At 42.1% G+C, this 25,892-nt stretch overlaps 1 protein-coding gene across 12 annotated transcripts in view; it reads left to right on the top strand.

Moving 5' to 3' along the window:
- Window positions 1–25,892, top strand: part of PLEKHA5 (pleckstrin homology domain containing, family A member 5) — a 213,310-nt gene that overhangs the window by 92,515 nt on the left and 94,903 nt on the right. The window contains exon 1 of one of the 12 annotated variants that reach the window (XM_012732829.1): window positions 22,863–22,954. The exons of 10 other annotated variants lie outside the window; for them this stretch is intronic. The gene's annotated coding sequence lies outside the window, so the exon portion shown is untranslated. Of the gene's footprint in view, window positions 1–22,862; window positions 22,955–25,892 lie in introns of those variants that run through there. One more of the 12 variants, XM_012732835.1, reaches the window with a different exon arrangement.

Below are 25,892 nucleotides of genomic sequence, written 5' to 3'. Positions count from 1 at the left end.
GGGAGGTGGGCTGGGGCAGATTTCAGGAACCAGAGGAGAGGGCACCATGACCCAGGAGTGTGAGGTGGAGGTAGAGCCACATGCCAGCAACCTGCAGGGGCCTGACGGGACAAGGAGTTGCCTCTGCCTCACAGCCAGCAGAGGGACATGGCTTGGCCACTTTTTGATTTCGACCCAATAAAATTGATTTCTGACCTGCAGTAGTGTGAGAGGATACACTTGTGTTGTTTTGAGCTGCCAGTGCTGTGGTAGTTTGTTAGAGTGGTCACAAAACACTCATATACCACATAAGTCCATTTTGCCAAGATCTTCACCCACTACCCTCTCAGCCTCCATGGACCCTGGTCAGGGCAGTACTGTTCCCCCTTCACACCTTCATGCTGTCAGCGTGCACAACCTCGAAGCACAGACAACTGACACAGCACCTGCACACCTGATATTACTCATCGACCCAGTTATGAGACTTTAAGAAATTTCTGTGTAAACATATCGGCCTTGTTCTTAAAAGGATCTACAATATCTTGCTTGCAGATTTGAAAGCAACACTGGGAAAGAACATTAATCTGAAACAAGTAGAAAAGATGAGGCATTGAAACGTAATCAGAGATGGGCAGTGACATGCATCATCAGTGATAGGTGGAAAAGTTGCAGGTCCGCTCCACTGCTGTTGGGACTGCGGTCATGGTAGTTGCCTAAAAAGCCAAGCAGAGGGCTTCCAAGTGACCAGCAGTTCTATTCCCACCCAGATCTATACAAGAGATGTGAATACACGTGTGCACGAAGCACATTCACAGACATTGGTGGAGACATAGGTCACAATCGCCAGAAAGGGGAAGCTGCTCAAATCAGCTGATGAAACTGCTCTAGATCCACACAAAGGCCCACTGCTTCCAGCAGTGTTTTAGGTGAAAAAGAGATGCAGCAGATTCTACCACAACCTGAATGTCCTTGAAAGCAGCATGCTTAAATAAAAGCAGCCACTTGTTCACAAAGGACCATGTCTTAGTTCCATTCATGGGAAGGTGGCCGGGGGCTGGGCGAGGGTTCTAGTCTTGTAATTAGACTAAAACCACTACCTTTGCTGCCTTTATGTGGTTGAATTTTATGGTCTGTGAGTCCAAAAGCTTCTTTTAAAAAGCAATGCTAGATCATTACCAAAAAATTGGAAAATAACTGAAAACTGCAGGTTAAATCATAAAAACAAATTTCACCAACTGAAGAAACCAAGGACATTTTTGATATCTTGTCTTCTAGTGCCCCCTACCCCAGCCCTCACTGCAATCCCACGTATACAGGTTTTCATGAGATGAAGGAAGCATTATAATCCTACCTTTTTGTTTCTGACAGTTTATTTTAAGCATTTTCATTATTTGGGGGGGGCAATTTTTACTGTAGAAAGTGATATGCTTATTATAGAAAATGTTTTAAACCATGAACAAATAAAATCAAGAGAATAGAATGCACTCATGAGCCTACTGTTTTAATACTGGTATGTTGGTGGCTCTTGGCTTTTGTGTGCTGCACATTAGCCTCATGCTCATGAGTAACAGCTGTCTCTTGTCCAAGTGACTCTCATGACCAACCCACATGGATTTTCTTTTAATTTTCTGTTATCTGTTAATTCAGTCTGCCTTCAGTTTTTTTTTTTTTCCATATTTATTTATTCGTACAGAACTGGGGTACAGGCCAGAGATGCAGAGGGTGAGAGGATTCACCAGAGACAGAGTGGGGAGCAGAACAGACAGATCGACGAAGTACACTGCTGAGGGGAGCAGCTGGTAGGTCAGGAGAGGTCTGCCACACCATGTGGTCATCTCTGGGGCAGGGCGGGGATCGAAGTCTTGCGGAAGTGGCTTAAGCTTCTTTGTGTTGTGCTATTAACCCGCTGCACCACTGGGGAGGGCCCTGCCTTCAGTCAGTTTTAAATGTTATTTTTAAACACCAAAGTTCCTGAATGGTGAGGTTCAGGAAGTAACTCAGTCATGTTGGGTTTGAGAAAAAAGAATTAGCGATGTTACACTTCTTTCTACTACAGAGACTATAAGGATTGTAATGTGGAATATGAGAGATTTTATGAATTAGAAGCACTGTACACACTAGAAAGGAAGCCAAGCATTGCCTTTTTATTGAATGTTGAGTGTTCCCTCGCTTGCAGGGATGGCTGTGTAATAGTGAACCTGTTTGGGTTCACTAATATGTCAGAACTTGACATTAATATGTCAGAACCTGTTTGGGTTGCACATAAGTAGTTTGAATAGCAAAATTCATATTATGCCACCTCAATTTTTTTTTAAGTTTTCAGTCCTTGTTCATCTTTAATGACTGACCTTAAAAAAAAAAAAGATTTATTTATGCATACAGAACTGGAGTATAGGCCAGAGGTGCAGAGGCGGTGAGAGGATTCACCAGAGACAGAATGGGGAGCAGAACAGGCAGAGGGGAGCATTGGGTGGGTCAGGAGAGGTCTGCTGCACCATGTGCATCACCCATGGGGCCAGGGATCAAACTCGCACCAAAGAGACTGCAACCAGCTTGCAGTGTACTGAGTTGCGCCACCAGGGAGGGCCTCCACTTCAAGTTTTAAGATTTTCAAAGCATCTTTCTGTTTGAAAATGTCTAAAAACCTATCATACGCCATCGAAAGAAGCCAGCATTACACTCTGAAATGCTTTCCTGAGATGTATTGAGCAATTAAAAAAAATCTCATTACTTAGCAAGAGCGAAGCACACACTCAGTTGGTGCTGGAGCCACAGTGTCTCTGACACGTCTCCTGAGGTCAGTGCTGGCTTTGTCTTTCTGGCTACATCGGTGTGTCCAGAGGCGGGAGGGACACTTCAACCACTGCCTCCCTAATAAGATACATTAGAAAAGGTTAATCATGGGTGCAGTATGGATTGTTTTATTATTCCTAGAAAGACAAGACAGGGCAATCAGAAAGATAGAAGAGTCTACAAATAAATGAAAGAAAGTTTGCTGAACACAAGCCACAGTGTTGCTGTGGCTGAGCACTAGTGTCTGGGGGTAGGGGGTGGGGCACATAAACCCGGTGCCATCAGGAAGGTGATGGACATCAGTTTATCCAGCGTGATTTGTTCGCGCATAGTCGCTCTCAGGCGGTTTTTATGTAGGAGCACTTAAGTGGTTTGATTGACAGTTTACTCAGCAAAAAACGGTTATAGCAAACTAGGTGGACTTCCTATAGCTCTTTATTACAGCTGCCTTTGAAAAGTGCCAAGGGAATGGCATTGCGTGCTGTTACCATTACTGACTCATACAAGGGCCTGCACCGAGGGCCCAGCCTGGTGGGGTTCACGATCTGGGGATCATGGTCTAGGAGGCTCATGGCCCAGGAACCATGTCTGGAATTTGGAGGACCTGGGGTACTTAGCTTGCCCACAGATCTGCTGCAGACACCTGCTTTGTGCCTTTCTTCTTTACTGTCTCCCATAACCCGGGGTCCTCTCTCCCCCTCCCTGATCTCTCCCCCCAGGAAGTACCCCTCAAGACTTTTCTCGATATTGTCATTGCATGATGCTGCCAGCAGGATTATTTTGATTGTGTGTTACAGTCATAGAAGTGAAACTATTACAAAAATAATACCTAAATTAGCTACAAACTCTTACAAAAATACTATTATCTAAATCAATTGCTATACTCGACTGCTTTTGACTTACAAAACTAGCAGTGCCATATGATTCACCTTGTTATAATTAAGCTTTTAAATTCGGGATAGTCAGTAAATACAGTAGCTGAACACTTGTGAGTACTTAAAAGTAGACTTGGTTTCCTGGAAAGAATGTACTTCTGAACACGGTGGTGGTTGGTTTACAGAACATTCAAGGACCACGGCTTTAGGTGATCTTTGTGCCCACCTGTTCCATCCTGCAGCCCCCATACTTAAGTTTGAGGTGGAGCATATGTTCAGGTGTGTGGGCCTTGAGTGGAGTCGAGTGACCTGAAGAAGTGTCGCCCAGTGAGCACCCTGTGCCCCTGGCCTTCCTTCAGTAGGGCAAAGCCTTCTATCTTCTCAGGACACCAGTGTCTGTCTCTACTCACTACCTCCCACTTGCGTTGTTCCCAAAGCTCCTCCACTTTATAGCTCACAGATGATACAGTTAATTATAGCTCTTTTTTAAACTTCATACAAAAGTGCAGACAGGCTAAGGGTTAATAGAATAGGGGATAGCTTCTGAAAGGCTCGTGCAGGTCATAGGAGTTTCTTCATTTTCCTTGCTGTGGACTATTTATATAAAGATTTGTATAGCATTCCATTTATATAAATGTGCCCTGTCCATGGTGGCCATCTGCTTGGGAAACATTTGGGTTATTTCTTGTTTGTAACTGTCATAGATGATGCTGCTTACAGCATGTCTCTGGCAGTTTACATTTTCTCTTCTCTTTGAATTTATTCTCAAAAAGAGAATTACCAGGATGTGTATGTTCAGCTTCGGAAAATAATTCTAGCCACTGTGTTGGAAGCATCTACACCAACTTCAGCTTCCAAAGGCCTTGTGAGAAAGCCCTAGTTGTCTCACATTCCCAAAATAGTATTGTAAGTCATTATTTGAGAGATCGTTATTCTTCTTGGGCCCCTTTTATTTCCATGTAAATTATTGAATGACAATTCCCACAAAAATATGTTGATGGGATTTTCACCAGGATTGCTCTGAAACTGTAGATCAACTTGGAAAGAGTTGACATCTTCAGAGTATTGCATTATCCTGATAGAGCAGGCAGTAGCCCTCCAGTACTGAAACACTTTAAAATTTCAGTTAGCAGTATTTCATGGTTTTCTAGAGAAATACTGCTGCTCTATAACTGTACGTTGAATGAGATAATGCATGTTTTGGAAGTGGAATAAACAGGTTGGGTTCCTAATTGTTATAGTTACAGCTCTAAGCCAGCAGTCTGTTTTGCTGGTTTGTTTTTAATTGCAGTCCACCTCATCTCAAAGAGACATAGGGTTGTGTGCACATTGCCAATAATTTATACAACAGATACCCTGCCGTGTGCTTCAAAACACTTATATTAGGCATTGTTCTAAATGCTGGGAGGTGATGGTAAATGAGAGCTCAGTCTTTGCAGTGCAGTTTACTCCTGGAAAAGGAAAGAAAGCTCGACTAAAGTGGTAGATTGCCCAGGATTGCAGGGTCTGTAGGCACTGAGGTGTTCTGGGAAAGGCTGCTTCTCCATATGGGATGCACATATGACATAGCTAGAGGTCGGTATGACATTGGTGCTCTGGCATTTTAATTGTGCTGGTTGCTGCTGTCACTACTCTTTTACCTATTGTAGAAAAAGGTAGGGCTGAAATCAGAACCTTAGAGAAATTCCTGTGTTTAAAGGATATTAACAAACTATAGCACATGAAGAAAGTGAGAAATTTAGTCAAGGGAGCCTGGGGTCATAACTAAGGAGGGTCCAGTGTCGTGGATGCCAGGATGTAAAGATTTCCAATCGTCAGAAGCTGTGCAGGCATCAAAGGGATGAGAAAGAAACTACCCATTGATGTACCAATTATGAGCCTATCGATTGGCCATTGAGAAAGCAGTTTTAGTAGCATGATTAGTCTAGGGCTATATAGAGAATTTGGCAAACAGAAAGATGGAAGAACAGAGGCAAGAATGCTTTTTGCATTTGGGAAAACTTGGATAATATTTGTAAGCTCTAGGAAGAATTGAATAAACTACATTAACTTTCTATGACTGCATAACAGATGATCCCAAGCATACAACAACCACAAGCATTTCTGTGGAGCAAGAAATTGCTGCTGATAAGGTAAGAGGTTCTGGCGCCCAGTTTTCCAGGCCAGTTTGGAGGCCGACTGCCAGTGATAGAGAGGATGCCAGTCAGATGAGTTCAGTTATCTCAGCAAATTGGAGAGTAAGGTAACTTGCTGCTTGTTGGGAGTCCTGAGATGAGCTAACACTTTTGAAAACAATAGAACTGGAGGGAATAGTGCTAAGAGATAGAAGTTAGAAGGAGAAAGACAAAAATTGGATAGCATCATTTATATGTGGGGTGTAAAGAAACCATACAAAAGGTTGGTCAAAACCAAATAGTGAACTCCTGTTATCTGATTGCAAAACTTGAGGTAACAGAGAGGGTGGCTGAGAGTTGGGGAGGCAAAGGGCCCAAGAGAACATGATGGAGGATTGTTGGGCCACTGCTGGTGGGTAGGGGTGAAAATATGTAGGTTTGAATCCATAACCCCTGGAGCAGATATGAAGATGTCCATCTCAGTAAACCTACTTTATCTCAATAAACATAATTTGGAAAATAAATGAATATGCATGATCTTAGTAGATCCTATAGAATAGAAATGTTTCTATAAAAATTACTTTTTATTTATTTTATTTTTTTAAGATTTATTTATTTATACAGAACTGGGGTACAGGCCAGAGATGCGGAGAGTGAGAGGATTCACCAGGAACAGAGTGGGGAGCAGAACAGGCAGATCAACGAAGTACACTGCTGAGGGGAGCAGTGGGCGGTTCAGAACAGGCAGATCAACGAAGTACACTGCTGAGGGGAGCAGTGGGCGGTTCAGAACAGGCAGATCAACGAAGTACACTGCTGAGGGGAGCAGTGGGCGGTTCATTAGAGGTCTGCCCCGCATGTGGCTCTCCTCCGAACTCATGAGGAAGTGGCTTAAGCTTCTTAGTGCAGTGCTTTAACCCACTGCGCCACCAGGGAGGGCCCTATTTATTTATTTTTTAAGAAGCCTACCTTGTTTGGTTGATTTGCTCTGATGAAAGGGAGGAGGGAATTCCAGCCATTTGTCTATTTAAAACACAGACCCCCGATGGGATTCTGAAGCAGAAAAGGGACATTAGGTAAAAACCAAGGGAATCTGACTAAATCATGGACTTCAGTTCACTAAAAAATGTTTTTTGCCATCCAGATGCATTTTTTATTTTTCAGAATTGCAGATGAATTGAGTTTAGGCATGCTTGCGCTCACTTTTTAATTAATCCTAAAATTGCTCTGTTGTACACACCAACTATTTTTGTCTTTTTAAAAAAATTTTGACAGAAATGTGTTTGGGAACTATAAGCAGCGTCTCATCCAAATCTACTCATTCTCAGGTTTAGTGGTTACAGACGCTCCCGCCTTACACACCCCACCCCCGGCCCGGTCCCTCTCCCCCCAGTTGTACACACTCAGTAGCTACGGAAAGAAATAGTGAATGAGAGAACAGCTTCTTCTTCCAGTTATTCATAACAAACCTCTCCGCACGAAGAATTTGAAATGCATGTAACTGAAGACACTACTACATGGATAAGGGAGGTGTGGGCTCAGTGCCATGCCTGAAAGTGTTTGTCAGACCCAGAAGTATACGTTTGAGTATTTTTTGGAATCTAGGCACATCAGGTTGTTTTTAAGCTACTCTTTAATTCCAGGCTGACAAACTCAGATGCCTGTGGGAGCCAACACTGAGTATGTGCATTTGGGTCAGGTGTCAATAGTAGGGTGGTGGCAACTCTGCTCACCTTCCAGCTGTGCTCCCACATTGAACAGCGAGCACACTTGCTGCATTATGTGAGCTGATCCACTGAGCAAAAATGTAGGCCAAGGCAACTTGTTATTAGGTAGGATGGGTGGATATTGAGTGAGATTTTTTTCTCCAACCTTTTCCTTCTGTTACTGTGTTACATAAGGTCTGTGATTATATCCAGATAGCCATGGGATAGTCCTGGCTGATTTGAATTCCTCCATCTGAAATGTTGTAAGTGCTTCCTCCCCCTGCGGTCCTTGAGTCCCAGGGGTAAAGGTGTGTTCCGCTACAGTCTCCAGGATTTTCTTCCAAACACCCTTTGTGCTGTTCTGATCAAGGACACATGCAAGTAATGAAAGTGTTTTTCCAACTGAGAACAGAAAGAAGATGCCACAGGCATCATAAAGTACCATGAATTGTGAGAAGCCTTCCAGCTTCAGAACTCTTAAATGTCTTTTCAGAAGTGTTTCTTAATAGAATAAGTGCAATGGAGCTCACTAAGCACACTTTCTTACTTCTTATTAGGAGCACCAAGAACAAGAAGTCATTATTTGATCACCATCCTCGAAGATCTGGGGCTTTCAATGTATAGCCATAGTTGTTTGTTCTGTTAGACTTGATAGTTGCTGATTTTTTGAAGTATGGATAAAATTGATCCTTTGCAGAACACGATACACCTGTCACTGATAGCCTGTGGAACAATTTTTAGATACGTGGTGAGCTAACAGAAGCCAGCTGGGGCATGAGCCTTTGTTAAACTTTTGTGGGTGTCTGTAGCCCCTGGCAGCGATGGAGAGATGTGGCCCACATGTCTGCCTCCTCACCGCCTCACTCCCGGCGTAGCAGTGTGAGCAAGTCCTAACCTGGGTTCTGCCACACGGTGTGGGCACATAGACACGGGATGGTGCCCAAGCTGTTCCTGTGAGCAGGTAAAGCCCCTGCTCCATGCCCTTGTCAAGTACTCTAGCAAGCACCTCTCAGGGAAGATTTCCTCCAGTTTTACTCCAAACTGATAAAATCCATCCCCTAGAGAGAAAAAGAATCCAGTAAATCCTATACTGAGCCATTATTTATCAGTGACCTCTGCAGCTACCTACATGCTTTAAATATCATTTCCCCATGAAAACATATTTCCAGCACCCTTTGTGCTCATGAAGTCCCCAGTCCAGATCTAGGTCGTACTGCTTAGGTGCTGCATGATACCTTCAGTTTAAAAAAAAAAAAAAAAAAGATTTATTTATGCATATAAGAACTGGGGTAACAGGCCAGAAATGTGGGGATGAGAAGATTCACCAGAGATATAGTGGGAAACAGAACAGGTAGATCTACTGAAGTGCACTGCTCGGGGAAGGTGTTGGTCAGACAGGAGACAGGAGGTGTCTGCTGAGCCATGTGGGCCAGCTCCCTGACTGGAGATAGAACTCCTGCAGTGGCTGTGGACAGCTTCATAGTGCCGCGCTTTGCTTTTTAATGTATTAACCAGCTGCCTCCCCCCACTCTTTACTGCAAGGATTTTAAAGTTAGTTACAGTGTAGCAGGCTGGTTTTTGAATGAAGCTTTCTTATTTTTATATCTTCACATGTTAGATAGCTAGTGGGTGAAGCCTGTGATTTTTCAGATACTATTTAGGATAAGGCTGCTGTTGTGTTCTGTTTTTACATAAAGTAACTCAGATACCATTAATACAAAGTACATGATATACTCAGACATGGCAAAATCTGCTATGTCCAGGAGTGGTGGATGTGGACAATCTGGCCTAACTGGGTGACTTTTCTTTTCTGGACAGAATTCTATTAACTGCTTCCAGTTATCAAAGGGAAGTGTCCTTCTATGGTAGGTTGTCTACACTTGGGTGGACTAATTTTTTGATAAGTCATCATCCCCAAGGGAAGACCTGCCTCCTGTGTGACCAAGTAGAGGCATGTGGAATGTGCCTCTCTCTCTCTCTCTCTCTCTCTCTATATATATATATATATATTAGAAAATGGTGTTTAAACCGAAATGCTCTGTACAGTAAAAGAGAGCACATAAGAAGAGGTAGAACAGAGAAGGAATGAACACAAGGGAATGTGGTGATGAGGTGGTAGGGGAACTATGGGAACTACCATGATGTAGGGGAAAATAATTAGTATAAATAAATAAACGCAAATGCTCTGGAATTTTAGATTGTTTGTTTGTTTGTTTTAAATGAAATGCTCTCCATAAACATGACTAACTTATTGACCCTGGACCTCAGTGACTTTCTGCTTAAAGCATTTTAAGGAATTATCAGTCAGTACTCTAATGAAACAAAATTAATGTGCAAATAATACATTTTAAGTTGGATTTGCGCCAGCTCACGTGGGAGCCAACCCTCCCTCAGCCACAGCGGGACAGTGCTACCCGCTACCCGGACGCTACCCGGACGTTAGGGACAGATACCAGCGGCTGGTGTGCACCCAGCCCCTCCACTCCACCGGGTCTGAAGTGGCAGGCAGTGACTGCTGTTGCCTGTCTGCTGATTCCAACCTGCTTGCCTGAGGATGATGAGTTCAGCATCTAAATATTTCAGGGCCCCAATGTGCTGTTGGCTCCATTTCTTAGGGGAAAGGAGTCCCAGCCAGCTCCATTCCTAAGACAAGTGTGTGCAGTCCCTTCTTTGTTTCCTGGGGGCAGATATTCTGGCCAGGGCAGAACTTGCCTGCCACATGTAAATGTTTGCAAACAAGTGAAACTTCTTGATGCAGATAGAATTTTCATTACAGATTTGGTAGAGATTTCATTCAAAATTGCAGCTTTTTGTTTTCCCTTGTTACATTATAATCTCTGGTCAGCCTTCTGGAAGGTCTACTTGGGCCCTTGTGGAACCTTGATTTGAAACAGCAGCAGTAGTAAGCAAGCTGTTGGCCAGTCTTTCTGTGAAGAAACAAAAACCACCATTATCTGAAGATAATGTCAGAGGAATTTCCCCAGGGTCTCCATATCTGTAAGTAACTAGGGTCTCTTTTTATTTGTTTATTTGTTTTATTTGTGATGCAAATCAAATGCTCTTCAATTTAGCTTTCTCAAACAAGTTGTGTGGTCAGTACCACTTGTATACTTTGTCAATCTTAAATACTGGTTACAATGAAGAAGCTCCCAGATTATATCCAATCAGAGGAAGAACTGTAGAATACTTAGAGCAAGTTGAAATGCTATTAACTAGGGTTAACTAAATTCCAATGAACATCTCTTTCAGAGCTTTAGGTATTTCGGATCATAGCTTATATCCATTGTCTTATAATTCCTATAAAATCCATATATCATAAGAAAGCCATTTCAGAGGTGTACCATTTGGTGGCATCTAATGTATTCATAGTGGTCATCAACCTTCTCCTCTATCTAGCTCAAAACATTTTATGAACCAGAAGTGACTGCCCATTAAGCAGTCACTTCCTATTTCTTGCCCTCTATTTCCTGGCAACCACTGATCTGCTTTCTAGCTCCCTGGATTTGTCTATTATGGGTATTTCTTATAGGTGAAATCTTACAGTGTCTGCCTTCTTTCACAAAACAGTGTTTTTTGTTTTTAAGATTTATTTATTTGTGCATACAGAACTGGGGTACAGGCCAGAGGCTCAGGGGCGGCAAGAGGCTTCACTAGAGACAGATTGGGGAGCAGAACAGGCAGATCTATGAAGTACACTGCTGAGGGGAGCAGCAGACAGGTCAGGAGAGGTCTGCCGTGCCATGTGGTCACCTCCGGGGCAGGCAGGGATCGAACTCATGCGGAAGTGGCTTTACCTTCTCAGTGCTGTGCTTTAACCCGCTGCGCCACCAGGGAGAGCCCACAAAACAGTGGTTTTGAGGTTCATTCATGTTGTCATGTTACCATTGTGTGCTAGTTTTTTATGACTGAGTAATATTCCAATGTATGTATTCAATACCTTTTTTTATCTTCACCCATTGATGGACATTTGGGTTGTTTCCACTTTTGGCTATGGTACTGCTAGAAATACGTGAGTACATGTATTTATCTGAAGACATGTTTTCATTCCTTTGGGTATATAACTAAGAATTGAACTGCCATGTGGCAGTTCTGTGTTTGACTTTTTGGAGAACTGGTGAACTGTTTTTCAAAGTGGCTGCACTAATTTACCTCGCACTAGCACAAGATATTTAGACTGGGGTCCTAATTCTGGGGCTTCCAGATTAAATTATGAACAATCAGGAAGGTGTGTGCATGTGTGTGTGCTTGTGTATGTGTGTGTGAGAGAGAGAACACTAGTGTATATTGTCTTAGGAAATTTTTCAAAGACAGCCTATAAAACATATCTATTTCTAAAGTTTGTGTTTGAGTATGCATAATTTCTGATGCCATTGGTCCTCACATATCTGAGTTGAATTTTTAAGAATAGTGCTTAATGGCCCTCCCTGGTGGCGCAGCGGGTTAAAGCACAGCACTAAGAAGCTTAAGCCATTTCCTCATGAGTTCGATCCCTGCCTGCCCCAGAGGTGACCACATGGCGTGGCAGACCTCTCCTGATCTGCCTGTTCTGCTCCCCACTCTGTCCCTAGTGAATCCTCTCACCCTCCGCATCTCTGGCCTGTATCCCAGTTCTGTATGAATAAATAAATAAATCTTTAAAAAAAAAAAAGAATAGTGCTTCAGAAGTGAATTTGCTTTGTTTATTAATGATATCTATTTCTTTCTTGTTTTGTCTTTTATATCTTACATATAGATAACATTTGAATTACTTATCTGATTTAAGACTCAGAGAATTGTGGGTACAGGAGAACATTGCTATGTGGTGATTTTCAAGATAGCCTTTCTTTAATCGACAATAATTTTACCAGACGGAGAAGTGGCTCTGTCCAGTTTCCAATCTTGCTTTTGTTGCCAATGGCTGATGATGCCAGCCTCTTAATGCGCTGAACTGTTTTTTTCATCCGCAGTCATATTTGTCACCTAATGTGATGGCCCCGAGTTGGTGCCTAACAAGTTGCTGTGCAAACTTGCCTCCAACTCTCTCCCCTTTTCAAAGAGTCCAGATTTGGTTGCAGTGGTTGTTCCTACCATGCCAGTTGGGAAGGCGAGCCTCTTGGGCCCCCAGTGTACAAATAATAACTATTCATAGGAAGCCGTATTCTTTATACTGGTGACTGGCTTAAGCTGAAAAACTTGTGTGAAAGTTTTCTTCCTTTTCTTTAAAATGAACATGACCAAAAAAAAAAAAAACCCAAAATTAAGTTCATGATTTTTTTTTTTTTAAAGCATGGTAAAATAAAGCATGGTACTTGGAGCTGCCTAAGCAATTGTAGAACTGTGACAGAGAACTAAGGAAATCATTTTTGAGACTCTGGATTTGTCTACCCAATACCACCCTGTCTCTTCTGGTCAAGTGAATACTAAATTCTAGATTCTTTTGGCCATTTTAAATTGGGTGCCCTGTTACTGAAGGCATCCTGACTCACACCAAAGGAAAGATGAAAAGTTATTTGCTAAAATGTGGGAAAAAAAAAAGATATACCTTGTAATTGCTACATGAAATATTCAGGAATTTTATAGGTAGAACAGAACGGAGATACATTTTACTTAAACCCTTCCATTTACTGTCAAGGTCGCTGTAGTCCATGATATGAATTATAAATAAAGATGGCTTTACCTATGGGAAGAAGCTGGTAGCTGTTTTCACTAGCCTTGTTCACAGTATACATATGAGCTACTCAGGTGGGCTTTCATCTCAAAGTGGTTTTATGACCTAGAATGTAATGCCCAAACCAAACCTGCTGACTTAGAATCTTCTGGGGTTTGGTTTTACCATTCCCCGTGATTGTGAGGCAGCCAGGATTTCAAATGTCTAATTTTCTTGGAGTGTTAGATCTTTAAGTACAGCCGCCTTGTTTTCCTAGTAATAAACAAAAATTGAATTTCATGTCTCAAAAACCAAATATATACTGAGATTGACCATCACAAATATGAGGCACATGGAAATTTGTTCTCTCTGCATTACTTATTTATTTAGTTGTTATGTCAGCTTTATTTAGATGGCAGATTTGTTCTTGCTACTCCCTAAGATGCTGAATTTATATTTGACTCTTCAAGGGGGTAAGTTTCTTCTTCTTTTTTGATCCCCTCCTCCCTAATTTTATCGACTTACCAGTGGTTTACACAGTTATACAATTTGCTTCACTTGCTGCACCAAAGCCCCAATGCCCAGGCCCTATCACCTCCTTACCCCTATCGTCTCCCTCATTCTCTCCTCCCACCTCCCATGTCCTCTCTGGTAACCAGTATATTTTTCACAGTCCAAAGACACTCACATTACCTACATGAAAAACTGCTCAACATCTCTCATTATCAGGAAAATGGCGTCAAGCCACAATGAGCTACCACCTCACCTCTGTAAGACTGACCTGTGTCAAACGACCAGGAACAAGAACAGTTGTTTTGACTCCTACTACACCTAGGAGATCCTTGCCAAATATTTGATAATTTGAGAAAAGGGAATTTTTTCTTAACTATGGTATCTAAATGCCCTAATAAGCTCCTTAACTATTCCTGAATTTGCTGTCCTGTTCAGGACTCCCTTACCATGAAGACTGAACTCAAGATTGGCTCGTGTGCCTCTGGATCTGGAGCGACCCTTAGCTCCCTGCATCCCCTGTGGACCTGCCTCTCTGTCTCAAACCTATTTCCTCTACAGGGCTGCTCACAGGTCCCCGCCTCAGCCCCCTAGCTCCATCACCCCGAAGGACCCTCTCTTGAATGACTTCTTTGTATTGAGGCATTACCAAGCTGGGAATACAGCAAGGAACATCCTTGAAATTATAGGCTATGCCTGATATCCGTGCAGGCCTGAATCGAGGGGTAATGCTGTTTACTCAGTTGCACTGAACAACGTGTAGTAACTAGGCGTGTTAGTTGGGAGGTCTGATAGGAGTGGTCAGCTATGGAGTTTTGTAACCAGCATGGGTTCTTCCCCCAAGTAAAGCAGTCTCGCACATGGACCTTCTCAGAGGTGGAGGTTGGGGTCCAAGATTATTCCTTCTCTTTTCCTGTTCTACCATCCCAGGATGAGACTTGCTTTCTCAGTTTCTTCATGGTGCAACATGAAGGGAGTCAGCTCCCTTTGAGCGTCCTTCCTGCAGCCCAGTGAGACACCCGGTCACCTTACTGACTCAACCTCCTTGCCGTGGCCTTATTGGTTGTAAGGGGAGTCAGGACACAGAGGGCCGCAGTAGGGCGTGTCACTGTCTAAATGAAGCTGAGCAAGAGGGACGAATGGGTGGTGGGTGGCTGTGAGCAGCGGCTGCCACAGCGGCAGTTGTAAGTTTATTGGCAGATTTTCACTCTGAATCTGAACAGTAGTACAATCTGAGTCAAACTTATTTTCAAGTTAGTTTCAAGTTTCGTGTTCTTCTGTACTTACTCAGCTCTTCATCTCCAGAAAGTGCACCCCTCCTAAAAGTCAGTGTAGTGCTTTTATTGTAGTAATTCCTGTTTTATGTAAGCAGGACTGCTTTTTGAAAAAAATCAGTGTTCTCAAGGGCATTTGTCTTTCAAAACAATACTAGTCACTGCTTAGTGAGTCTAGTGATGATCTGTCGTAAAGACCTTAATTAATTTCTGAGGTAGATGTGCTATTGTACTTCCCATTTTAGAGATGAAAAATTGAGTTTAAGAGTCCAGTCTGTGCCCAGTATCCATTTAGAACATCTCCTATTCTTCGCTTGTTTTAAATTTTGTGCTTTTCCATCTAGTCACCAATAATCTAGACAGTTCTTTTTCTCTCTTTTTTTTAATTCTTCCACAGGATTTAGCAAATGCTTCTATTACAGAAGTAATGTACTTGATCAATGTTCATTGAATGAATTTTAAGAGTTTATTAATGAGTCTTAAGAGTTTATTAGCAGAAGAAATGAATTCTCAGGTTTGATTGTTTGAGTTTCCTTTTGATCACTATGGCAGCTGTGCCGAAAGTTAAAGTGTGAGAGAACTATAAAGTGCCATAGGATTTAGGCCCAGCTCCCATGTTATCTCCTCAGAGATCTCTCTCCTAATCTCCATCACTTGGGTATTTTCAGCGCCACACTTAGGAGCAACTAGTGAGCCCAGTACAATTTTAGGTCACATGTACACTTACATATCAAAGAATCTGCCACTGATATATAAATCATTGTAAACCAAAGTGAGAGGTAATATCTAATCCTAAAGAACCATGAAATTTTAGCTCTAAGTGAACGACAAGAGTATACGATGGAGTATCCCTGAAATATTTCTCTGGCACTTAGGGCTGTACCGAGTTAAAAACCTGCCTTTGTTTTGCTTTTCAGAGAATGCTCACACCTCAGTGAGACTTGACTATGGCAGGCAGAGCGTCTTGGTTGGAGCTGTTGCTGCCAGGCCCCCTAATTATGTGTCATCTTGTTGGGAAAGGGGCAACTTATGAAATCAGTCACTTCCTCAAGACCTTCCATTCAGGCATCCGAAGAGACAAAAGGATCTCTGTGTTCCACAGCCCTATCCGGGTCATAAGTCTCCACAATCTGTCCTGTCCTGTGGTAGCACAATGCTTTAAAACACACATTTCCTTCTTCCTCTCAAGACAGTAAGCAGGAGTTTCAAGCCAACACACAAAGCAGCCATTATAAATAGAGTGTCTTTGGGGCTTATTTTTGGCCAGTCATGAAATTGGTAACACTGTCATATGTTTGATTCTATTCCCGCATCAAAGCAGGCCCTGCATCTTTCAGGCAGATGGTACAAGAGTAGAACTGACTTAGTACTTAAATAATAGATGTTTTGTTGATAAATCAGGCTCCTTAGGAAGCTAGTTATGTTGTGTGATTTTGCTCCTGCATAGAAATCTCTGTATATAAAAAGAAGTGACACAAGTCACCAAGTGTCTTTCAAAAAATTATATCCGTCCAAAGAATTGAAGTTCGGACCTAGCCAAGAAAATTAGAGCCATATTTGTGTTTGTTTACTTATTCATAAGGCTTCGTTGTTGATTTATTACTTCATATCCATCAACATCTGTATGAATTTCCTTACTGTACTGGAATTTTTTTTTAGTTTATCTTCCATAAAGCACATGGGCTTCCAGGTCTCATTTTATTTTAAGCATTGCACATTTAAGTACAAAATTAGTAAATTTAAAATTCCTCACACTACACTGGCTGTATAGCACATATGCCCTTTGATTTGAAATTTTTCTAGAACTGTAATGGTTAAGGTGAAATACAGTTACAGGTTACAGAGCCAATTAAAAGACTCACCATTCTGAATCTACTTTTTCTATCAACTGAAATTATCTTCAGGTAATATAAATGTAGCCAGCCATCTCACCTCTAGCTGTGTTGTCTAGATGTCGTATGTTAACAGGAAAAGGCAGAAAAGATTATCCATTGAGATGCCTAGATAATGGCTGCCCTTTAGATCTTACCTCTCACTTTGATTTGCATTGATTGTACAAAATGATTTATATATCGGTGGCAGATTCTTTGATATCTTAAGTGTATCTATGACTTAAAATTGCACTGCTAGCCCTGCCTGGTGGCACAGTGGGTTAAAAAGTGCAGCATTATGAAGCCATCGCAGCCACTACAGTAAGAGTTCAATCCCTGGCCAGGAAGCTGACCCACATGGTACAGCAGACCTCTTCTACTTCCTCAGTCTGCCTGTTCTGCTCCCCACTCTGTCTCTGGTGAATTCTCTCACCCTCCGCACCTCTGTACCCCAGTTCTGTATGCATAAATAAATAAATAAATCTTTAAAAAAAAAAAAGTTGTACAGGGTGCACTAGTTGCTCCTGAAATACCCAAGTGATGGACATTAGGAGAGAGCTCTCTGAGGAGATAACATTTGAGCTGGGCCTAAATCCTATAAATTGGTGAGATATACAAGTTATTACAGAGCTACCAATCTCACACGGAGTGGTAAGGATTCAGAAGGAATGGAAGAAATGAGAGAGAATGCTAAATGTTTGAGTCAGTGTCTTATTAAACTGATCTTAAAAGGCCATCCTGTTCATTGGTGACCTCAAAACCGGGTGTTCTCAAATTAGAAGGTTCTGAGTCCTGTCAGCAAGCAAACATATTTCATAGCTGGCATCCTCTAGGGAAGAAGATTCCAGTGGTTTGAAGGACTTTTTCATTATAATTGGTCCCTTCCTAAGCAGGTGTTTATGGATTAATTTGCCTCTTAAATCATTCAGCTCTCCCCGTTATTATTTCCAAAAGTTTTGCTGTGTTGTGAAATTTTAACTCTAAGTGAACAAGAGTATACCATGGAGTAACCCTGGAATATTTCTCTGGAAAGACTATGTGAAGTTTAGGTCAGTGTCAGATGATGGTCTTTGCACGGCTAACACCGATGGTGGCCCAAGGGGCTTCTGCTGGTGAGCTTCACTTGGGGGAGTGGGGATCGGTGGGGTAAGGACTCAGTGAATCCGGAGTCTGTCTCATGTTCTCACTGACTGCAACAGTTTCCTTTCTGTGACTTGATGTCCTCCTTACCCGCTCACCCCCTTTTAATAGAGGACCATGAGGATGCAGGAGACACCTGCAGGAGATTTTTTTGATTATTTTAAATTTACATATGTCATCTGGTCTTCTGTTTTAATCAGAGCAATAAGGACCTGATATGCCAAGATAAATGAACTCTCTAGTATGGGAAGGAAGGAAGAGGAGGCTGTCTTCAGAGTCTTTCCTTACCTCTGGTCATTTGTGTTGTTAGAATAAATGTTTTTCATTTTTGTCCCTGGCTCCTGTCACAAAACTCCCTGCAAAGCCTCAACATCTTCTAAAAGATGAATCTTTGTTGAAAGGTCACCCATGTCCTTTATAATATCCTTTACAACAAATTGGTGGGTATACAGATTCTGTGTATAAGCTCACAGCCTCCTTGAGCTTATGCTGATGAAGGGACTTAGCAGTGGAGGTGGGTGCTAGAGAGCTTGAGGGTGTACCAGTTGCCAGAAAGACCAGTGATAAGAGGGTTGGCACTTTGTTCCCACCCTCTGAATTCTGGATGGGATTTGGGGGGGGTGGAGGCGGTGCATATAGATTTTACCTGTACAACTCTTGAATAGCAGGATTTGGTGAGCATCCAGGGTGGTGAATGCATCCCAGTGTTGACTGTATTCCACGGGGTGAGGGTGGGGGGGCCGGGAGAGGGCAGAAACTCCAGCCCTCAGGGCCCTTCCAGGCCCACCAGCTCTGCCTGCGGGTTACTCACCTGTGTCCTTTCTAATAAGTTGATAGGTGTTAGTGACTGTTTCTCCCAGTTCTGTGAGCCCCTCTGGCAGATTAGTTTCTGCTGATCTGAGCTGATGCATCAGTAGTAACCTAGACTGGTGATTGGTATCTTGTGGGACTGAGTCCTGAACTGATGGGTCCTCACACTATTTAAGGTAGATGGTTCCAGAATTTAAATGAACTGCTTGGTGGGGTTGGAGTAAATACACACAGGAAATGTGCGATGGTGCTCTTCTCATTGTGCTTGTGTTCTGATCTGAAAGATTGACATTGAGAACCAAGGAGATTAAAATAAAGTCAGTTGTCAGCTGATGAAAGCTTGGTGTTGCAGTTCACAGCACTACTAGATGCTGTACAAAAAAGGGATTAGTAGGTGATCTTACCCATTTAAGGAGCTTGTACTTTGGGTATTAGTGATGAATAAACTGGCAGCAGATTAAGTAATTATTAGGATGTCGTCTTGACTTGTTTGGACATAAGGCTGCTCTGCAGAAGGAAGGCTGGAGAACCAGGTCACTTAAGTCATAGTCACTGGTGGCATTTTTCAAAAAGTCAGTGGTTCAATTTTAAGTACCACTGAGAAGTGAAGTAAAACAGGAACTGAAAAATCACACTCCGCAGCTGAATCTTCAGTCACTATCACAGACACGCCGAGGCATTCACTGAAACTCATTTGCAGCAGATGCTTTAGAAACTCTCGCTGGACTGTCCTCAGAATGGGCTCTTCTTTTTAATGAAGACGGCTCCTGCCCTGTAGCTTAGAGATACCTGAGAGGAGAACTAGGATGAATTGAAATTTAGAATTACGTCCTGCTGATTTGGAAAAGCTGATTAACTCTGACAGAGTAGTGGAGCACACTTCCACAGTCTGCCCAACTTCCTTTCCTGAAATGTGGTTTGGGCAGAAGAGAGAAAGCTGAACTCCCTGTCACTGACATCTGGGAAAAGCGGGGCAGAATTTTACAAGGCACATTAGACAACTGCCCTATTACTGTGCATCTTTTCCTTTAAATGAATAGCTCTCTGTTAATTGGGCACCTTTTCTAGGTGCAAAATTTAGACTGCATCTTCGATTTGGGTTTTTTCAACAACTGCGACCTCTAACTGAAATCTCATCCTGAAATAACCCAGTCAGCTGTCATTTACTTTGTTAAACCTTTTCCAGATTCCTGCAGGCATCTAGCCACTACCTCTTCTGTGCTCTGCAAATCAGGTTATGTTATAATGATCTGTTTACAGCTCTCTGTTCCCTATTAAACTGTCAGTTCCAGGCTGTTGTGGCCTTGAGAGATGGGACTGTACTTTTCTCTCTCTCTCCAGTTGAGTGCCATGTGCTGTGTTCTCTCTCTGAGGAAGTCCTTTCTGTTAAGGGTGGTGGGTGGGTGATGAGGGGGGGCTGCGCCTGGCAGGTCCTAGAAAAATGGTGCCGAATGCTGGTGACTTCCTAATCCAAACCCTTGGCGTCTTGTTCGCTCTCAGTGTTTCTGGTGATCTTCCAGAGACTCCTGACAGCTCTCTGCTGCTTCGTTTTTCTTTTTCTCCTGGCAGCCATGTGTAGAGCCTCCATGAGTGACTCTGCACACATACTGTGTTGCAGTTTTATTGCGTCTACCTTCAGATTGGATGATTTTATGTCATACCAAATAGTGACTGTACCGAAACCCTTAGTGCTAGAATAACATAAAATTTCCTTTTTAGTACTTTTTTATAGGTATTTCATTATAACTATCCTGATAGTGAGAACACTTGAAGACATTATTATAGACTGTCATGTTGGTTTGGGGATGGTGATAATAAGTTTATGGTCCATTTTAACCTTCATATATTCCATTTATGTCCTTTAAGTGGAACTGTCCTTTGCTTTTGAAACTGGAAAAAAAATTCTTTTGTTGTCTTTCTTTTGATGGTTTGAAGTATGGGTTTTGGTGGTGGTAGTGGTGGGGTGTGTGTGTGTGTGTGTGTGTGTGTGTGTGTGTGTGTGTGTGAAGCTTAAACTGAACTTAATCGAACCTAGCAAAATCTTCACTTTGGAAAAAAATGGGAAAATCATGCATCACTATTTCTCTAAAACATATGCAAACCCTTCTGGTTAGAGCAAACTGTGCTGGCTTCCTTGTCTATATTTCAGACTGCATGATGAAACAATTTTGTTTCCTCAACTTGAGATGCTATTTTTAATTTTTGTTATAGCAGTTTCATATGAACGGAGTGTTTTAGCGCCAGTTATGTTTCATGCTAGATTTAGTTGTAAGACAGCTCAGATTGAGGTATCTGAACTTTTTATGTCCTTGCCGTTGCATTAAGAGATTTGCAATGGGTTTTATACAATACTTTGTCCTTACTCTGTTACAAATCTCTACTTCGGGCAAAGGGTGTGAACTGTGGAAGGAATGTAGTCAACCATTAAGTATGTTAACATGTAATTAAACACTTATTTTGTGGTAGGCAATTGTCCCAATGGCTTATGTGTTATTTCTCTTATAATTTTCATCAAAATCCCATGAGAGATAAATATCACCTTCATTTTCCATGTAAGGAAATCGAAGCATGGAGAGGCTAAGTAACTTGTGTGTGATCAAAAACTAGAGAAGAGCAGCAGGACTTAGATCTGGTAAGAAGGTGGACCCCTTCTGCGTGAGTAGGGATATGAAGAAAGGTGTGCTTTCACTGGCAGTTAGCACACGTGCACACACGTACATGGCATGTACGGCGGCACATGCTTCCTTCAAGTATTGCAAAGGAGCAACATAATTGTCCAAGCCTGGTATATGGGGAAGGGAGAAACCTAATATACTGAGGTATAATAATAAATTATTACCTCTCTCTGGGGGCAAAGTTGGCAAATATTGAAAACCTGCAAACACTTTGATCAGTCTATCCTGCTTCTAAGAATTGTAGTGCCCAGCTCAACACAGAAAGGCCCAGAGATGTCTGAACAGCAAAATAAATTAAGTTTTGTTTATAAAATAGCAAAAATACCTTTGAAATTAAGTATCCAGTGGGGAGCATAGAGTTATGCTGGACAGCCATTAAAAAAAGGAAAAGCAGGCCCTTCCTGGTGGTGCGGTGAGTTAAAGCACAGCACTAAGAAGCTAAAGCCACTTCAGCATGAGTTCGATCCCTGCCCTGGAGGTGACCCATAGGGTGAGGCAGACTTCTCCTGACCCACCCACTGCTCCCCTCAGCAACTTACTTCGTCCATCTGCCTGTTTTGCTCCCACTCTGTCTCTGGTGAATCCTCTTTCCACCCCTGCACCTCTGGCCTGTACCCCAGTTCTGTATGCATAAATAAATAAAATCTGGGGGGAAAAAAAAGGAAAGAGGAAAAGCTGTGAATATGATCAATAATGTGGAAAGCTGGCCCTGGCACCTTCTGGAATGAAAAAAGCAGGTTGCAAAACAAGGAACATAGTTTGGATCCTTATGTGGAGTAAACATGTTTCTATATGCAAACTCTGCGCCAGAAGGATGCTCACCAAAAACATTAACAGCCATTTCCTTCTCTGCTAGGCACCCAAACTCAGTGGCCAGATGACTGGGCTGGAGGCACTCACCCTGGGTTTAAATCCTGCTCATTTGCTGGTTAGCATTTTGACAATGCTCAGGTTCCCTCACTCCTCCATGCCTCTTTCAATAAAACAAAGTATAGTTACAGAATGTGCCTTGCCACTTCTGGGTCGTGCGACTTCAGGCAATTTTGACTTCCTTTTTGCCTTTTTTTAATTGGTTGAACTTTTGTAATAAGGGCGTCCACTTGGAAACCACCACAGAAAACGTCCTCCAAGGAGTCGTTGACATTGGGAAGCTTACGGTTTTAACAGGAAACATCTATCTATTTAGAGCCAAGGTTACTTACCATTTCTCCCTGGACGTTTCCCTCAGGAGCTATTTGCAGCCCCAGATACTGCTACCTTGCTGTGCCGTGTGCCAACTGGAAGGGGGCGGAAATCATATTCTGCCCTTCTGGCTGGAAGGCATGCATGATCACAGCAGATTCTTCCTGGAGAAGCTTCCTTACTTTGCTGCTGCACTGACATGTTGTGCGTGACGTCAGCGGTGTCAGGCTCGCTCGGCAGGCCAGCCTGACTGCCAGGGAGCTTCTCCTGGTGCTTCATCCCCACACAGCTCACTTGGGAGCAGCTCAGAGACAAAGGAGTTGAGTCGCATTTTCATGCTCACATCCCTTTTGCCAGTCATTGCATATCAGTTTACAAGTGTGATTTTGATGAAGGCTGGTGAGTAATTCTTGTAACTTTGATGTATTAATAATAAAAAGCTCATAGCTAAAGGAGCAGTAGTCCTCTTTCTGAGTTAGTGATCCTATGGTAAATAATTTTTGTAGTCTGGGCTGGGCATGGTGGCTAATGCTTAGTGCAAAGGTCTTGCATATAATAAATGTTTCTGAAAGTGGAGTATTGTATGGTTGTTAGCAGTTAACTCCAAGATTTAGGTTTTCAAATGACCTCGGTACATTTTCAGATGTGAATATTGGCTGTCTCCCTCTTTCTCCTCAACTTTAAGCTGCATAAATGCATCGTGGTAGCAAATTGCGATAACAGCTTAAAGATTATCACTTAAAAATTGTGATTAATCTTGCTTATTTTTTAGCTGATTTAGAAGAAAAACCTGCTTCCCCACACTCCCACCCCTTAAAGAGATTAAATGAGTAATTCCCAGAAGGTCCTATGGAGTTGCTAACAGTGTTCAATACTCGTCTAAACTAACTAACAGTCACTTGAAGTAGCAGGTGTTTTTTTGATTCTTTAATTATTTGAACTGTTTCAGTGATATGATTCAAAAACAGTAATCTTTAACCTAAAATTCAAGAGCAATATAATAGCAAAAGATTATTATAAGAAATTTACTCCTGTCGTTGATTATAAACGCTGGACAGCATGCCTTTAAAGATTTATTTCTCATTTAAAAAAATAATTCATGTCTTGTACCACCATGTAAATTGATTGAGTTGTTTTGAAAGCATTTAGAGAAGTCCATTATTTTAGGTAAGATTTATTTTTGCATTGACTATTGCTAGCTTCTTTTTCTGTCTTGAGTGGATAAATGATTTTATGCTATTTATTATGGTACAAACTAAAGCCTTAAAGTCACACAATTTTGCTGCTTCTGGCATAATTATTTTCATGAAGGTTCAATAGCAGCCTTGTGATTTCAAGGTCTTTTAGAGGAATTTTCAGTGTTATCTTTTTAAGAGCCAGGTACTTCTTTTTCAGTTTAGTTGAGGAAAAGGCGATATGGAAATTCTTAACAGGTATGTTAAATATCTTCACTTCAGTTTTCTGAAGCAGTTTAAGGGGAAGGGTAAGACATTTTTATGTGACTGAGATAGATATGAAAGAAGAATGATCTCAGCATCTCATACACGAATCTGCAAAGATATCAAATTTGAGTAATTAACAATTACTGCCTCAGGTTTTGAGGCTCAGTCCATTATATTCCTGTATCTAGAAGCACTGAAATAGAGAAATGGAAGACAGAGAAACAAAACAATGATCAGACAAAACCAAACCAGTAACAAACCCTAGATATCTGACTGTATAATTGAGGCCCCCAGAGGCTGTGGGGGAGAGTGTGGAGGGGCCAGTGGGCTGTGTGAGGTCTATGGGTGCCGAGGTGGTGGGTGTGGTGTGGTAACACATCCGAAGGGTGTGGTCCTATACCTCTGAGTCATACAGTGTTGTAAACCAGTGTTCCTTCAAAAAACAATTCATATACATAAGCCCAAAAAGCCAAAGTAGTGTTCAAGTTCATTTGATTTGATTTAACTGCCTTAATTCAGAACCTGTAGTTTTCTCTTAAATTGCAGAGATTTCTGCCCAAAGCTAGAAAAGTATGTGGAGAACTCATGAATTCATGTTTTTACTCCCTTTCAAAGTTTGTCTTGAATACATTTAAAATATTTTACCGTGGTTTAAAAATAGCTTCTGTTTTGAACTCAGCCTATAAGTTGCTGCAGCAATGATGAGTTCAAATATATTCGATATATCTTTTCAACAAAGATGTTTTTGAGATGTTATGGCACCAGGGGGCATTGGCCGAAATTTTGCTGAAGTTCAAGTGAGGAGAAGCTACTTAAACTTCTTGTATGAGCAGGAAATTAATCTGACCTAAGGGGAGGTGGGATGGGGGAGAGATGAGCAGGGCTGGGTGCAGAAGGGGTTGGGTAGCCTGGAATTGATAGAAAAGCATTGCTCAAGTCTAAGCAGCGCAGAATACAGTGCTTGTCTGCTCTTATCTAACGAGAAAGCTAAGCTTTGAGCAACCCTTTCCACCCTTTCCAAGCCTGATGGAAACATGCCCTTAATGCTATTCAGGTTTGGAATCTGGCCTTGTAAAGCCCCATGGGATAGTGTCTTTTAAGCCCCACATAATTTTGAGCTGAATCCCCCCAGAGTGGTAGATAGCACCGGACCCCACGCCTATCACAGGCTGAGTAATATTCAGGCACAAACAAGTGACGTGACTCAGCAAGTTAGATGAGCAGGGAACACTCTTGATGGCTATATTGGAGAGGTTGTCTTCACTGTGACTGTGGGACCCTGGGAGTATCCAACCAGCTACTTGTGTACCTTGACCTCGTGCTCTGCAGGAAGGGGTATGTTCCTCTTCTGTGGGCACAGCCTCACCCTGCTGTTCTGGGGCAGATTCGGGCCCTCTCCTGCTACATCTGTAAGTGAGAATTTTCTCAGCACTTGGAGACAATGATTTGTTGACTAAGCCAAGCCTTAATTAAGTGCTATTTGCGTCATATAAGTAAGTACATTACTATTTTGCCTTTTCAAAAAAAAAAAAAAAAGCAACGATTTTGAAATTGAGGTAACAAAATTTAGGAGTAAAGCAAATACCTTTTTTTTTTTTTTTTCAAAACTTATGAAATAAATTCTATGTTCACAGATAACTAGTTGCTCAGTCTGAATGATCAGCCTCATTTCTGTGCCCCTTTGTTCAGTCTGTGCTAAACTCTGGCCGCATCTGTTTATTCCTGCTGATCCTAAGAGAGGATTTAAATGACAGCCACTTCTGGGACAGCTTGGCTGCTTCTCTCTAAGCGAAACCCGATCTCTAATTGGCCTCTAATTGGCCTCTCCTTTATCTTACTCTTCCTGTTTGTTTACAGCGCTATTAAGGCTGTGCCACCAGCGCCTGCCTCTCTGA

The sequence above is a fragment of the Condylura cristata genome, unplaced genomic scaffold (genome assembly GCF_000260355.1).
Source record: "Condylura cristata isolate star-nosed mole 26May11 unplaced genomic scaffold, ConCri1.0 scaffold00036, whole genome shotgun sequence".
In the NCBI taxonomy this organism is placed as follows: Eukaryota; Metazoa; Chordata; class Mammalia; order Eulipotyphla; family Talpidae; genus Condylura; species Condylura cristata.
The sequence above is the reverse complement of the archived record's forward strand: the minus strand, read 5'-3'. Positions and strand labels throughout refer to the sequence as shown.